General features: G+C 39.5%; 2 long non-coding RNA genes across 3 annotated transcripts; both read left to right on the plus strand.

Annotated features, from left to right (window-relative positions):
• The first annotated feature begins 34 nt into the window (after positions 1-34).
• LOC118562884 lies at positions 35-8,554 on the plus strand. Its single transcript, XR_004930858.1, has 3 exons — positions 35-208; positions 7,017-7,102; positions 7,274-8,554. It is a non-coding gene; the product is annotated as an uncharacterized LOC118562884 (long non-coding RNA).
• LOC118562885 lies at positions 2,890-5,398 on the plus strand. Of its 2 annotated transcripts, none has more exons than XR_004930860.1 (3): positions 2,890-3,146; positions 3,235-4,980; positions 5,055-5,398. It is a non-coding gene; the product is annotated as an uncharacterized LOC118562885 (long non-coding RNA). The 2 variants fall into 2 exon arrangements; XR_004930859.1 differs by having other exon boundaries at positions 3,235-3,359; positions 3,659-5,398.
• Positions 8,555-12,431: the final 3,877 nt, after the last annotated feature.

Below are 12,431 nucleotides of genomic sequence, written 5' to 3' on the forward strand. Positions count from 1 at the left end.
TTTGATGAATAAGTTGAAGACTGTTTAAACCAGTTTTAAACAGGAGGGAATAGTTTAGAATATGTTTTCATTCTAGAATGCTTTTGTTGTCATAGCTGTGCTAAGAGCCTCTTTTAAAAATGTGGTCACGCAGCACAAAACCCACAATGACTCGCCTACTCATGTATTTCCTGTTGGTCGAGGGTCTATTTGCACCTGCAGTAAACAGGTTTGTCTTCTACTTCCTGCTTAACTTATACATTGGCGGCTGTGTGCCAGTTGGGTCTGTAATGTTACTTCTGTTGGGTTCATGTTAAGAGTAGTGTTGCGCCGATGCCATTTTTTTGGCCCCGATACCGATACCCATACCTGGCTGTGCAGTATCAGCCGATACCGATACCGATACCATACCGATACCATTACTTTGAAATTTATGTGTGTGTGTATATATGAAGAACAGCATACTACTTGGATGTAAAATAATTGCTATCATGGCTTTTTCGAGCTGCTACCTTATTAAAGCAGGAAAAAAGACTAATACAAAGTGAATCCAGTAGAACTAGTGAGTGTCGGGAGAGAGAAGGCTGCGTTCAAGTGACATACAAACATCAAAATGGTATCGGTGCCCTATTTGTTGGTACTCGCCGATACCGATACCACCATTTTAGTGCGGTATCAGCACCCCGGCCGGTACTGGTATCAGTATCAGTGCAACACTAGTTAAGAGTACTGCAAGGCCCTGAGACATATGTCATGTGTAGGAAATGTGGATTTGTTTCACTCAGAAACACATGTTTTGTTACGAAAAAAGGATGTCAAGTTACAAGTTTAAAGAAACCCACCTTAAAAAGCACATTCGTTTGCAGTTGAAGTAGGAGAGTCTAGTTGCCTACATAAGTAATTCTTGGATGTTCCACAGAAACACGTCTTCTAAAAGAATTTTTTTTCTTATTAATAATGCAAATTCAGTGTCACTTCCCCCTTAATTTACAATTCTAAACAAACAGACAAAAACAAAATTTGTGACAAAAGCCCTAAGCTTTTTTTTTTTTTTTTTTTTGCTTCCTCACTTGGAGATTTGGACCCTCTATTGACAGGCACTGAAGTTGTGGGAGGTGTTGCTGCAAGCTATGCAAAGTAATTCAAATCAACAACTTTTGTTAACTAGGCTGGCCAGTCAGACTATTCACATTTGCTTTGTTATAAAGCGAACTAAGTCTGGAACTGCTCCCATATACCCCGTTTACACTACCCTTTTTTAACCGAGCTGAGACCAGTCCGAGCTCGGTAACCGAGATAACTATCGAGTGTAAATGGAACGCAAACTGAACTGAACCGAGCTAGGCACAACTGGACCGTCCTAAATGCAGACCAGTTCCAGAGGTGGGTTCGGCTCGGTTTTTCCCTATCTCGGTTATCTGATAACGAAGAGCCCATGAGCAGACCGCGTCATCTCCGTGCGGTCAGCTGACATTTCTGATATTCATAAAAATACTAGCTTCCCTACCGTGACAGATGATTTCCAGTGATGATTCTGCTTAGCAGTGTGATGAACCTCAGCGTCTGTCGTTGTTTCCTGCGTCTGTAAATCCTTATTAGACGTTTGTTTGTCTTATACACTTCCCAAAAGCCGACTCTGTCAAGTAAATTCACCAAAAGTTGCTGTCTTCGCCTGACTCGCCGCAAACGATGCATCACCAAGCATAACTGCCTGAATGTTACGGGCGCCGCCATTTTGATTTGCTTAGTGCCGCCTTCATAGCCAGAGAGCAGTAGTACCACAGATCGTCACTAGGAGGCGAGGAAACCAAGGAACCGAGATAGTATGATGTGTAAACAGTCGTCAGAACCAAGCTCGGTTTGGTTCTGATGACCGATCCAAGCGCGGACCAAGCTCGGCCTGGATCGGTTTAACAAGGGTAGTTTAAATGGGGCTATAGAGCCCTCTTTCCTGATACCGACCAATCAAAGGCGTGGGTGGAATCCATCAGACAAAACAAGATGGCCACCGCCACAAAGAGTTTGCTTGCTAGTGCGCTTTCTTCTGTTTTAAAATCATTCACTCGACCACAGCTCGCCATGTTGAATTATATTGTGAAATGTTGACAATGGAAGTCTGATTGTTATTGGTTTACTTTGCGCCTGTTAACCCCGCCCCAGAGAAAACCCTCTTTGGGAGCAGTCCCAGACTAACTTCAGCCGTATCAAAGAGAGGCAGCAGTTAGTCTGGCTGGACAGGCTATTTGTTAACACTCCCTGACTTGAAGTGATTGAAAAGAAACTTTGGAGGCTTGTTTTCTCCTTAATCTTCTTTGCAGAATGCCGACATTCAAAAGGTCATATATTTTTCAAATTGTATTTGATTTCCACAAGTTTGACTTCGTTTGAAAAGCTTTGAGTCCACTTTTTCTGAATCTGTAAATAAGTCAAAACGGCCCCGGGGATACTTGCTCATGGTTTTGCTGTGGCCGGTCACATATTCTCTGTCAAAAGTAAACAACTGAGTGAACTAAAAGACCCCGACCAAATACTATTGCTTGAGCTTTCAAAGGAATGGCACTTTAACAGTCAAACATATTTTATTTAGATCAGTATGACTTTGTTATCTCATGATAATTTTACCTACGATTTTGAGATATTACAATTGCAGAAATGTTAAATGTTTTCTGGGCGCAAAATGCAGCTCTACTGCAAGATACAAGTGAAGTTAAGGGGAATCTTATGGTAGCCGAGAAGTGCAAACCAACATTACAAAATCTGAAACACTTTTACATTTCTGAAAACAAATTTACATTTCAGAAAACAATTTAACAACGCACAAAACACTTTCAAAAGTTCTGAAACAAATTTACATTTCAGAAAACACATTTAAATTTCACAAAACACACTTACATTTCACAAAACAAATTTACAAATGACAAACTCAACCGGAAAGGGAGGAACTGTCATCTTAAAAGCTAACCCGGAAGTGATAACTGGAGCGGTCATGGTGACCCAAGATGGACGGCAATCGAGTTGCGTTTTGCACGTTTGTGGAAAACATATGGGCAACTTAATGCAGTTTTACTTTTCGTGTGGTTGGTCGTGGGAATTTTTAAATAGCAGGGAACACACGGAAGGACCAGAGGCACAGAAGACTTCTCAACAGCCGGATAATGCCAAACAAAGTAAGTGTGGCATAAGCTTGCTATCTGAAGTATAAGAATGAAAGGGAACAGCGCTGTTGGTTAGCTCACCGAGCTTTGTTTATTTCAGCAGAAAAACCTTGAGCATCATACAAACAGTTCCTGGAGTACAGAAGCTTAAAGTCCAATGAGCATCAGCCATTTAACTATGGTCCGAGAAGACGGCATCGAGCTAAAGAACGAAAACAAGTCCAGGTAAACTGCACTATGATGACAGTGTTATTAATACCCGGCTGTTTTACTCGAGGTGGCTTAGAAATGGATCTGTCTGATAGTGAATTTCTTTTACAGACTGACTTATATTAAAAAAGAAAAATGAAAGTCTCTGAAGCTGATATCTTGACGTAGATTCTGTGACATATCAGCTACGGGCCAAAGCACTGTATAACCATTTGGAGATATAGCCTATAAACTGGTATAGCTCGCTGTGAAGCTCTGGTGGCACAAATTAGACCATGGAGGGTCTAATTTTATTATTTTTATTTGTTTCACAGAAAAAAAATTATTTTGGTGAGGACATGGATCCACCTGAAACAAGTCCAGACAAGAGGAGCTACAGGTAAAACAAACAAAACAAAAAAAATAATGGGGAAGAAATTATTTTTTGTTAAATATTTTAACATGAAAACTGTAATTTACCAACAGTAAGTACATAGATCTGTATGCACCAGGTGTTGAGGAAGAGGATGAGGAGTTTGTTGAAGTCAGTGTGGAGAAATTCCAAGACACAGTGTAAAATGTATCTATAAGTGTGACATTCCAGTTTTTTCTTTGTGCAACATTGCTGGTATTTAAGTATCTGTTGTTTAATTGTGCACCATCTGGGATATTCTTTAACTGAAGCACTTGTTGTCTTTGCAGGATATACATGCACACTACACTACATGACATTGCAGCAAACCTGTCACTTCCTGTTGATCACAACAGTGTAAGGAGGTTCAACATCTCAAAGGCTAATGTTTGGGAGGGAGGTGTCAGAGGGTTTAAGCGTTCAACATATTCTGAAACCTGTGACACGCTGGTCAGATTTGCTGATGATGCTGGTGTTTATGAGGAGGGTATTGACACAGGTGGCCCAAGATGGGAACTTTTAACTCTGCTAATGAAACACCTGAAAGACCGGCTCATTTTAGATGGACGTGAAGGACATTGGTTCTTGGTCTACAATGGAAATGGTATGCATAGGATTAGAAATGTGCTATACTAATGGTTAGTTAATTATCACACAGCATATCATTCTCCTCAATGTCTTAAAGGTGTATAATGTATGTTTTCATGAATTCATTGCAGCTTAAGTTGTGCATGTTGTGCGTTTCCCCGATCTTGCACATTATCTTGCTGGCCAGCCTTCATTCAAACCAACTGTTAATTTAATAGCAGATGAAGAAATAAGGAAAGCTTTGCAAGAGGTGAGGATAGCATCTATAGTGTGATCAGACAGGCTCATCTGTTATTGAAAGGTAAAACATTTTTAATGATGTGATTGTCTTCTTTTACTATGTGATTTTCTTTTAATGGACATGTGCATCTCATCAGATAGTGACCGTGACAACATTTTGGTCGTATTTGTGTCTGAAACTGTGTTTGTGCTCACTTTATAGGTTCAAACATGGTCTTTCATCCCTTCAGGTCTTGATTGTACCACAGCAACACCCTACTTTGCTGACCCCTGTCCTGTGCCACTTAGAAAAGCGACTCACTGGCTTTGAACTAGAGAGATTCTTCAAACCTACACTCAGCCTTTCTGGGAGCAACAGGAGACTAAAAGAAAGTCAAACCCTGACCTATTGGGCAGACTATCTCCTCCATTGTGAAGGTTTGCACAGTTATTTTGAACCTACTTGGATAATCACATTAATCTTGTATACCTGAACATTTATTTCTTTGCAGAAGGCGAGACTGCTTTGTCTGTGGAGAACATTTTGATGTTTACAACTAGACTTCCCCCGTCTGGCTTGGAACCATCGCCACGGATAGAGTGCCTAGATTACTCTCCATTCCCAATGGCAGATACATATTCAGACTTACTCAAACTACCACTGCTGGAGTCATACAGTTTGTTCAAGTTTCAGATAGACTTTGGAATTCAAAGTAGCCCAGGATTTGGTTGCCTATAAATCAAAACTGGTTAACTCTAAGAGTTACGTCCTCTCACATCCCTGAGGACTGAGCTACCGGGGCAAATTCATGAAATGATCCCTCTTCACTTGCAGATTCTGCTTTTGTTTTAGGTACCTGCTACATCATGCGGTATCCAAACAGCCGTGCGGGTCAATGCATATACATTGTATACATTTGTACATACATACATACATACAGCCCACATGTATGTATGTATGTATGTATGTATGTACAAATGTATACAATGTATATGCACGTACATACGCGTAGGTGCGTATGTAAGTAGGCGCATAGATATATGTATATATTTAAGTATATAGATATGTTTATATATATATATATATAGACCACTAAGAATGTAAATGAGACATCATATGCCCATTCCTATTTCCCTTTTTTTTGTATTTTTTTGGTATTCTTTCTGATCCATTGTATATATGAAGACTCACTGTATATAATTGAATGCACCTTCCCTACTCTGCACCTTCTTGTATGAGCCGATGTGACGAGTGAATTTCTCCATTGTGAGATCAATAAAGACTATCTTATCTTATCAACGGAGTCCCTGTCTTACTGCCCTAATTATTACATTTGTAGAGGAGAAATCCTTTCTGTGATAAAAGCCAGCATGAATCAGTTTACTTTTCAAAGACCTCAAGCTTATGTGTACACCGTGTAAACATGACATCATGCCTGCGATTACAGCGCACCAGTAACCCTCATTAAAACTCCACTTAAAAACCACTTAAAAAACTCCAAGGGCACGAAAAACAAAAATGTATTAACATAGTCATATGTGTGCCAAAAACCGGGCAAAACGCAACTCGACTGCCGTCCATCTTGGGTCACCATGAACGCCCCCGTTATCACTTCCGGGTTAGCTTCAAAGTTTACAGTCCCTGCCTTTCCGGTTGAGTTTGTCATTTGTAAATTTGTTTTCTGAAATCTAAATTTGTTTCATAACTTTTGAAAGTGTTTTATGCATTGATAAATTGTTTTCTGAAATGTGAATTTGTTTCAAGATTTTTAAAAGTGTTTCAGATTTCGTGTTGTTGGTTTACACTTCACGGCCACCACTGTTCGGTAGGCTACTGTATAATCTGTCTGTGCAGAAAAACCTCCTACATAATGGCAAGCAGACTGCAGAAGCTCAGAGGGACTGTATTACTGCACATTTAGGTATAAATGTTAGCTCAAAGAAACTGCCTCTTTGAACACTTGTTCACTGAAACATTGATGTACAACTGCTCCCTCAAGAATAATAGTGGAACAGCCTTAAATGTTGAGGTCTGATCTAATGGTGATCTTTAGTCAGATTGAGATCTTTTAGAATTACATTTGTAAGGGTTCATATTTCTGACACTCCTTTTCAGAGCAAGTGTCAGTATGTACAAAATAAAATTAATTGGATTAATAAAAGGTTTTCCAGTATTTTTTCAGTCTCCAGGTGTTCCCCAGAGCTCTGTCTTGGGGCCCCTGCTGTTCATCATTTCTGGTTCCTGGTTCAACTCAAACTCCTTAGATTAAATTACAACAAAACAGAAAGTTTCATCTCAACTAGATTATGGCTTTGATATTTACACAGTTGGCCATTTAGACTCAAACAGAGACAGGCTCAAATCAAACGTCTAATTTAGTCAACAAAAATCTTCAAAAATATCATTAGGTAACTGGGATGAAAATTTTACTTTTAATCTAATTTGACTATTTTTGCTTGATCTCGTGGAACAGATCTGGAAGAAGTGAAAGAAGCATACAGGAGCTGCAGCTGCTCTTTGACCCCGATGTCCTTAAAAAGCAAACCAGCCTTACAGATGGTAAGAAAGCTACATTTTCTTGCTGTGTTTTGTGCTTTTAATCATTCATGATTTTAAATTGGTTTTCTAAATAAGACAAAAGCAGGCACTGGCCAAATGTGCTAGAAAAAAATATTTCTTCTGCATGACGGTTTGCTAAATGTTAAATACTGCATCTGATTCTTCCTACAGATTACGGTGAAAAGCCGCTCTCGCCTTCTCTACCCGGCACTGAAACTTCTTATTGGCCCAACGCAGAGGAAGAATACTACTAAATGAAAAAACGGAGGACAACAATTAAACTTGTTTTGTGACATGTGTCATTTGATTTGTCAATTTTTTTAACTTAATTACTTTATTTTATGGCTTCTCAAATTAGTTATTACTTACATTTAAAAAACTTTATTTATTTACATATTTACTTACATACACTTAAATCTATATGTATGTTTGTATGTTTGCTCCTATCAAAGATTGATCTGGTTAATCAGGTTTGATGTGTTCCCAGTCCTCTCTTTTGTATCCTTGCAGGTTAAACACAACTCCGGCACTCTTCCATCAAACTTTGTCATTAGCTAAGTCAACAAAGTAACACCCTGATGAGTAATCTGTATGGCCGGTATTGTGTTTTCTGTGAAAACTGCCTTTCAGCAGTGAATATTCTCCAGAAACTGTTTTGCATGCTGCTTTTGAAACAGTGATTTTACCTGAAAAACAGAATACCAAAACAACAAAACAAAAAAAACTGTTTAAAAGAAAGACGCTAAGCTTATTATACTCTTAAAAGCTACTTGTACAGATTTTGAAAAATAAGAAAACAATTTCAGTAATCTGAGGTTATGAATTCTCCTTAAGTGATTTCACAACCACATTAATTGTCTTCTGCTTCTCCAAGATCAGGTTGCAGAGGCGACAGGTCCTTCTTAGCTTTTCAAGGCGTTCCAGACTTTAACAAATATATAGTTCTTTCACAAAGTTCTGAGTCTTCCCCGGGGTCTCCATTCCACAAGAGGCCTCCTAATCACATACCCAGACCATCTAAATTTCCTCTTTTCAACGTTGAGGAGCAGTGGCTCTACTTCAGGCTCCTCTCGGATTATGCAGCTCCTCCCCCTATCACCAAGGCTTAATCAGGCCACCGTATTAAGGAAGCTTACTTTAGCTGCTTGTTTGTTCTTTCAGCCATGATCGATATCTAACGACTAGGGATGGGTACCGAATTCTGTACTTTTATAGGTACCGACCAGTTCCCATCGGTACTACTGAGGACCGATTCACTTTAAATCAAATGTACCATGTTTCGGTACCTAAATGCATCACTGTGACACTCAGGGAGTGGAAGAGTGGGCAATTTTCCATGCTGGACATGAGCACAGCATTGCACGCACAAGAGCTCAATGACGTCAGTAGCTGCTAGTGGTCCAACAAAGTAAGCATGGCAGTTAGAAAAAACGGTTGAAAGTATGGCTCCACTTTTCAAAATGCAATGCGGATTCTGCTCGCTGCAATATGTGTGACGTAAAGTGCAAGGCCAGTGGCGGAAATACTTCTAATCTGAGGAAGCACCTGGTCTCTGCTGCCAATTTAGCAAATTTCTCGCTATATTTAGCGACTTTTCAGACCTATCCAGCAACCCTTTTTTTTTTTTTTTTTTTTTTTTAAAAAGCAACTAGCGAAAAATCTAGTGACTTTCTTCTGTGTTATTGGTGACTTCCCATAAAAGACCTTAGCAAAAAGTAGTTTATTCAAGTATATTATGAGTATACTTATTACATACTTAAAATGAGGTGGGGTACTTGAAGTTTACTTTTTATAAACTATATTTAATATACTTAGCAATAGTATAGTGAAGTACATTGTACTTAAAAGTAGAAACAGAAGTCTAAAGCTAAGTAGGAATATATTAATACTAAGACTTAAGGCTTAAAAAAAACCTGCCTGCAGAGCAAAGAACAGAGAGGAGAGTCTCTCTGTCGCCTCATTGCAAATGTATGGATAAAATATAATGTTTTAATATATATTTTTTTGTCTCTCTAAAACTGTTGCACTAAAAAAATTCCCTGAATTTTAATCACATACAGCTTGAATCCTGTATGCAAGGTGTTCACTCTGTGTGCCTTAGATGGTAAAATCTTGTTTTATGTGATGTGGATTCAGGCCATGTCAGAAATTATTTTATAAGGCTCATTTGTAGCTCCAAACAAGTTTATATACTGAGAAATTAATATATTAAATAGAAACATTTAGAGATTTTATAATTAAACTAACATTTATCACTACATAAATTCACAAAAGTGGCAAAAATAGGTACCGTAGAGTACTGCTATCGATTCCCAGGTACCGTATCGGTTCAAATGGTAAAGGTACCCATCCCTATCATGACCATTATTGTTCCAGTACACACAGAAGATCTTAGCCTGAAGAAGACAACAGAGCTGGTACATCTTCAAAATGTACTGTGCCATGAAGTCCCATTCATAAACAAAGCTAAACAGGATGATTGACAAGGTGCAGTTTAACTAGTTTTGCCGCACCCCTCACAAAACAAACGACTTGCACAATGCCATTGCGCACTTTGGCCAGTCGAGTTACAAAAATGTGACTACCAAACAAAGCACGGGGTCATTGTAATTTGTGTAGAGTGCAGGAAGCAGACATGAACATAAGGCTCACAGGTATTGGTTTAAAGGCTTTAAGCCTTAATATATGTGCCGTTCAATGACCGGTGCACTTTGTGTCATGTTCAATTGCTCTTATGGAATTTATAGGCTTGAACAGTTGCTGAAAAAACAAGATGGAGAGACTCCACTGAACTCTATTCACTCTTCACAATTTTCTGACTGAAAAGAAAGATCCAGGCAGATCGACAAAAATTGTATGTTTTTTTTGCACACTTTATTTTGTCTAATCTTGATCTTTACGTAGGTCATCTTATCTTGAAACTGTGGCTCAGGGCAGCTGCCCCGTACAATGTGTCTAAATTAGTGGCACTATCCGCCCTCATATCACTTCACTCATGGTAATGTGGCCAAAACAAGACTTCATGCAGGTTAATTGAGTTTTGCCCCCAACCCCCCCCCCCCCTTTTCTCGTAACTCTGTCTTTTCTCTGTCCTAGTGACCTCCAGCCAAAGGATTGTGTACTTTAAGAACTTAATTAAGCTTTATTTTAGTGTCCCATCTTAAGACAGTGACAATGTCCCTGCAGAGCACAGATGTAACTGCCCGTAAAACAAATGTAAACTACAGAAGCAAACTCCCATGACCCCCACATCAACTCTGTAAGGGTATAGATTCAGTCCATTGTTCCAAAAACAAAATTTCTCTATCAGTCTCCTACTGCCATGCAAGCTGCCTCCTGTTTGTTTTTTTTAGGCTAGCTGGCTGTGTTCCACCTTCTGCTCTGCAAAGTAGTTGAAAGAAGCGGAGCAGAAGGTAGAACACAGCCAGCTAGCCCAATTACCTGTGGGTTGGTCCACCTGCGACTCTACCTACATGTACCTGCCTCTCACAGTCAGTCAGCACCAGATTATCTTCTAGCCTAGATTGTGAGTTCCTAATCCAGTGTTCTTATCTGCACCGACTGTTAATGGTCCTGTGTCTGTTCTGTTGGATTTTTCCTGTCATGCCTGCCCGTGCTGGATCAGCTTTCTGATTCTGGTCACAACCCAGATGGTTTAGCCTGCATGTGTAGCCTCTCATCTCTGCTGTAGGTAACTTTTGGTCTGTTTTGCCTGTCACCTTCCATCGCCATTCTTTTGTTTTATTTACAATAAACTTTCTAAGAGCAACACTGTGTCTGGCTTGAATATGGGTTCTCATGTTCTGACATTACACTTCCCCAGGCCATGCTGTTGCATAGGCAACATAGGTAATTGCCTAGGTTGGCAAACCACGGAAAGAGCACTGAAAGAAATTATTTTTGATAGTACAAGAAAAATTGACAAAATATGAAAATTTGGATGTTTCTAGCACAGAAAACCGCTGCAACATTACATACCATCCTGGACCATTCTATAATGACAGACTCATGTTGTGAAACTCCAAATAATCTGTAAACATTCAATACAATTAATTTCAATTTGTTTTATAGCACCAATTCATGAAACATGTCATCTCAAGGCACTTCACAAAGTCAAATTCAATCAGATTATACAGATTGGTCAAAAATTTCCTATATAAGGGAACCCAGTTAATTGCATCAAAGTCCCGACAAGCAGCATTCACTCTTGGAGAAGCGTAGAGCCACAGGGAGAGTCGTCTGCATTGTCCATGGCTTTGCAGCAATCCCTCATACTGAGCAAGCATGAAGCAACAGTGGAAAGAAAAACTTCTCATTAACGGGAAGGAAAAACCTCCATCAGAACCAGAACCAGGCTCAGTATGAACGGTCATCTGCCTCGACTGACTGGGGGTTAGAGAAGACAGAGCAGAGACACAACAAGAGAGACAAAAAAGCACAGAAGCACACATTGATCCAGTAATCTGTTCTACATTAGATGGTAATAGCAGGTGATCTGTCGTCCCTGGTTGATGTCACAGCTAACAGAACGCCAGACCAGGTCTACCTACTATGAAAAAAAAAGAGAGAGAACAAAAAGTTAAAAGCTGAAACGACGACAAGCAATGCAAAACTGGAGAATAGCAGAACTCAGAGTGAGAAAAATAGGCCCTGATGTCCTCCAGCAGCCTAAGCCTATCACAGCACAACTATAGAGATAGCTCAGGGTAACATGGGCCACTCTAACTATAAGCTTTGTCAAAAAGGAAAGTTTTAAGATTAGTCTTAAAAGTAGACAGGGTGTCTGCCTCACGGACCAAAACCGGGAGTTGGTTCCACAGGAGAGGAGCCTGATAACTAAAGGGTCTGCCTCCCATTCTACTTTTAGAGACTCTAGGAACCACCAGCAGACCTGCAGTCTAAGAGCGAAGTGCTCTGTTAGGAACATACGGGGTAATCAGAGCTCTGATATATGATGGAGCTTGATTATTAAGGGCTTTATACATTAGAAGAAGAATTTAAAATTTTTATTCTTGATTTAACAGGAAGCCAATGAAGGGAAGCTAAAATTGGAGAAATATGATCCCTCTTGTTGATTTTCATCAGAACTCTTGCCGCAGCATTTTGGATCAGCTGAAGGCTTTGAACTGTATTTTGTGGACTTCCTGATAGTAAAGAATTACAATAGTCCAGCCTTGAAGTAACAAATGCATGGGCTAGTTTTTCAGCATCACCCCTGGACAGAATGTTTCTAATGTTGCCGATAATTCTGAGGTGAAAAAAGGAAACTCTGGAAACCTGTTTAATATGGGATGTCTTGGTCAAAAATAACACCAAGATTTTTTACTTT

Source organism: Fundulus heteroclitus, chromosome 4, assembly GCF_011125445.2.
Source record: "Fundulus heteroclitus isolate FHET01 chromosome 4, MU-UCD_Fhet_4.1, whole genome shotgun sequence".
Classification (NCBI taxonomy): domain Eukaryota; kingdom Metazoa; phylum Chordata; class Actinopteri; order Cyprinodontiformes; family Fundulidae; genus Fundulus; species Fundulus heteroclitus.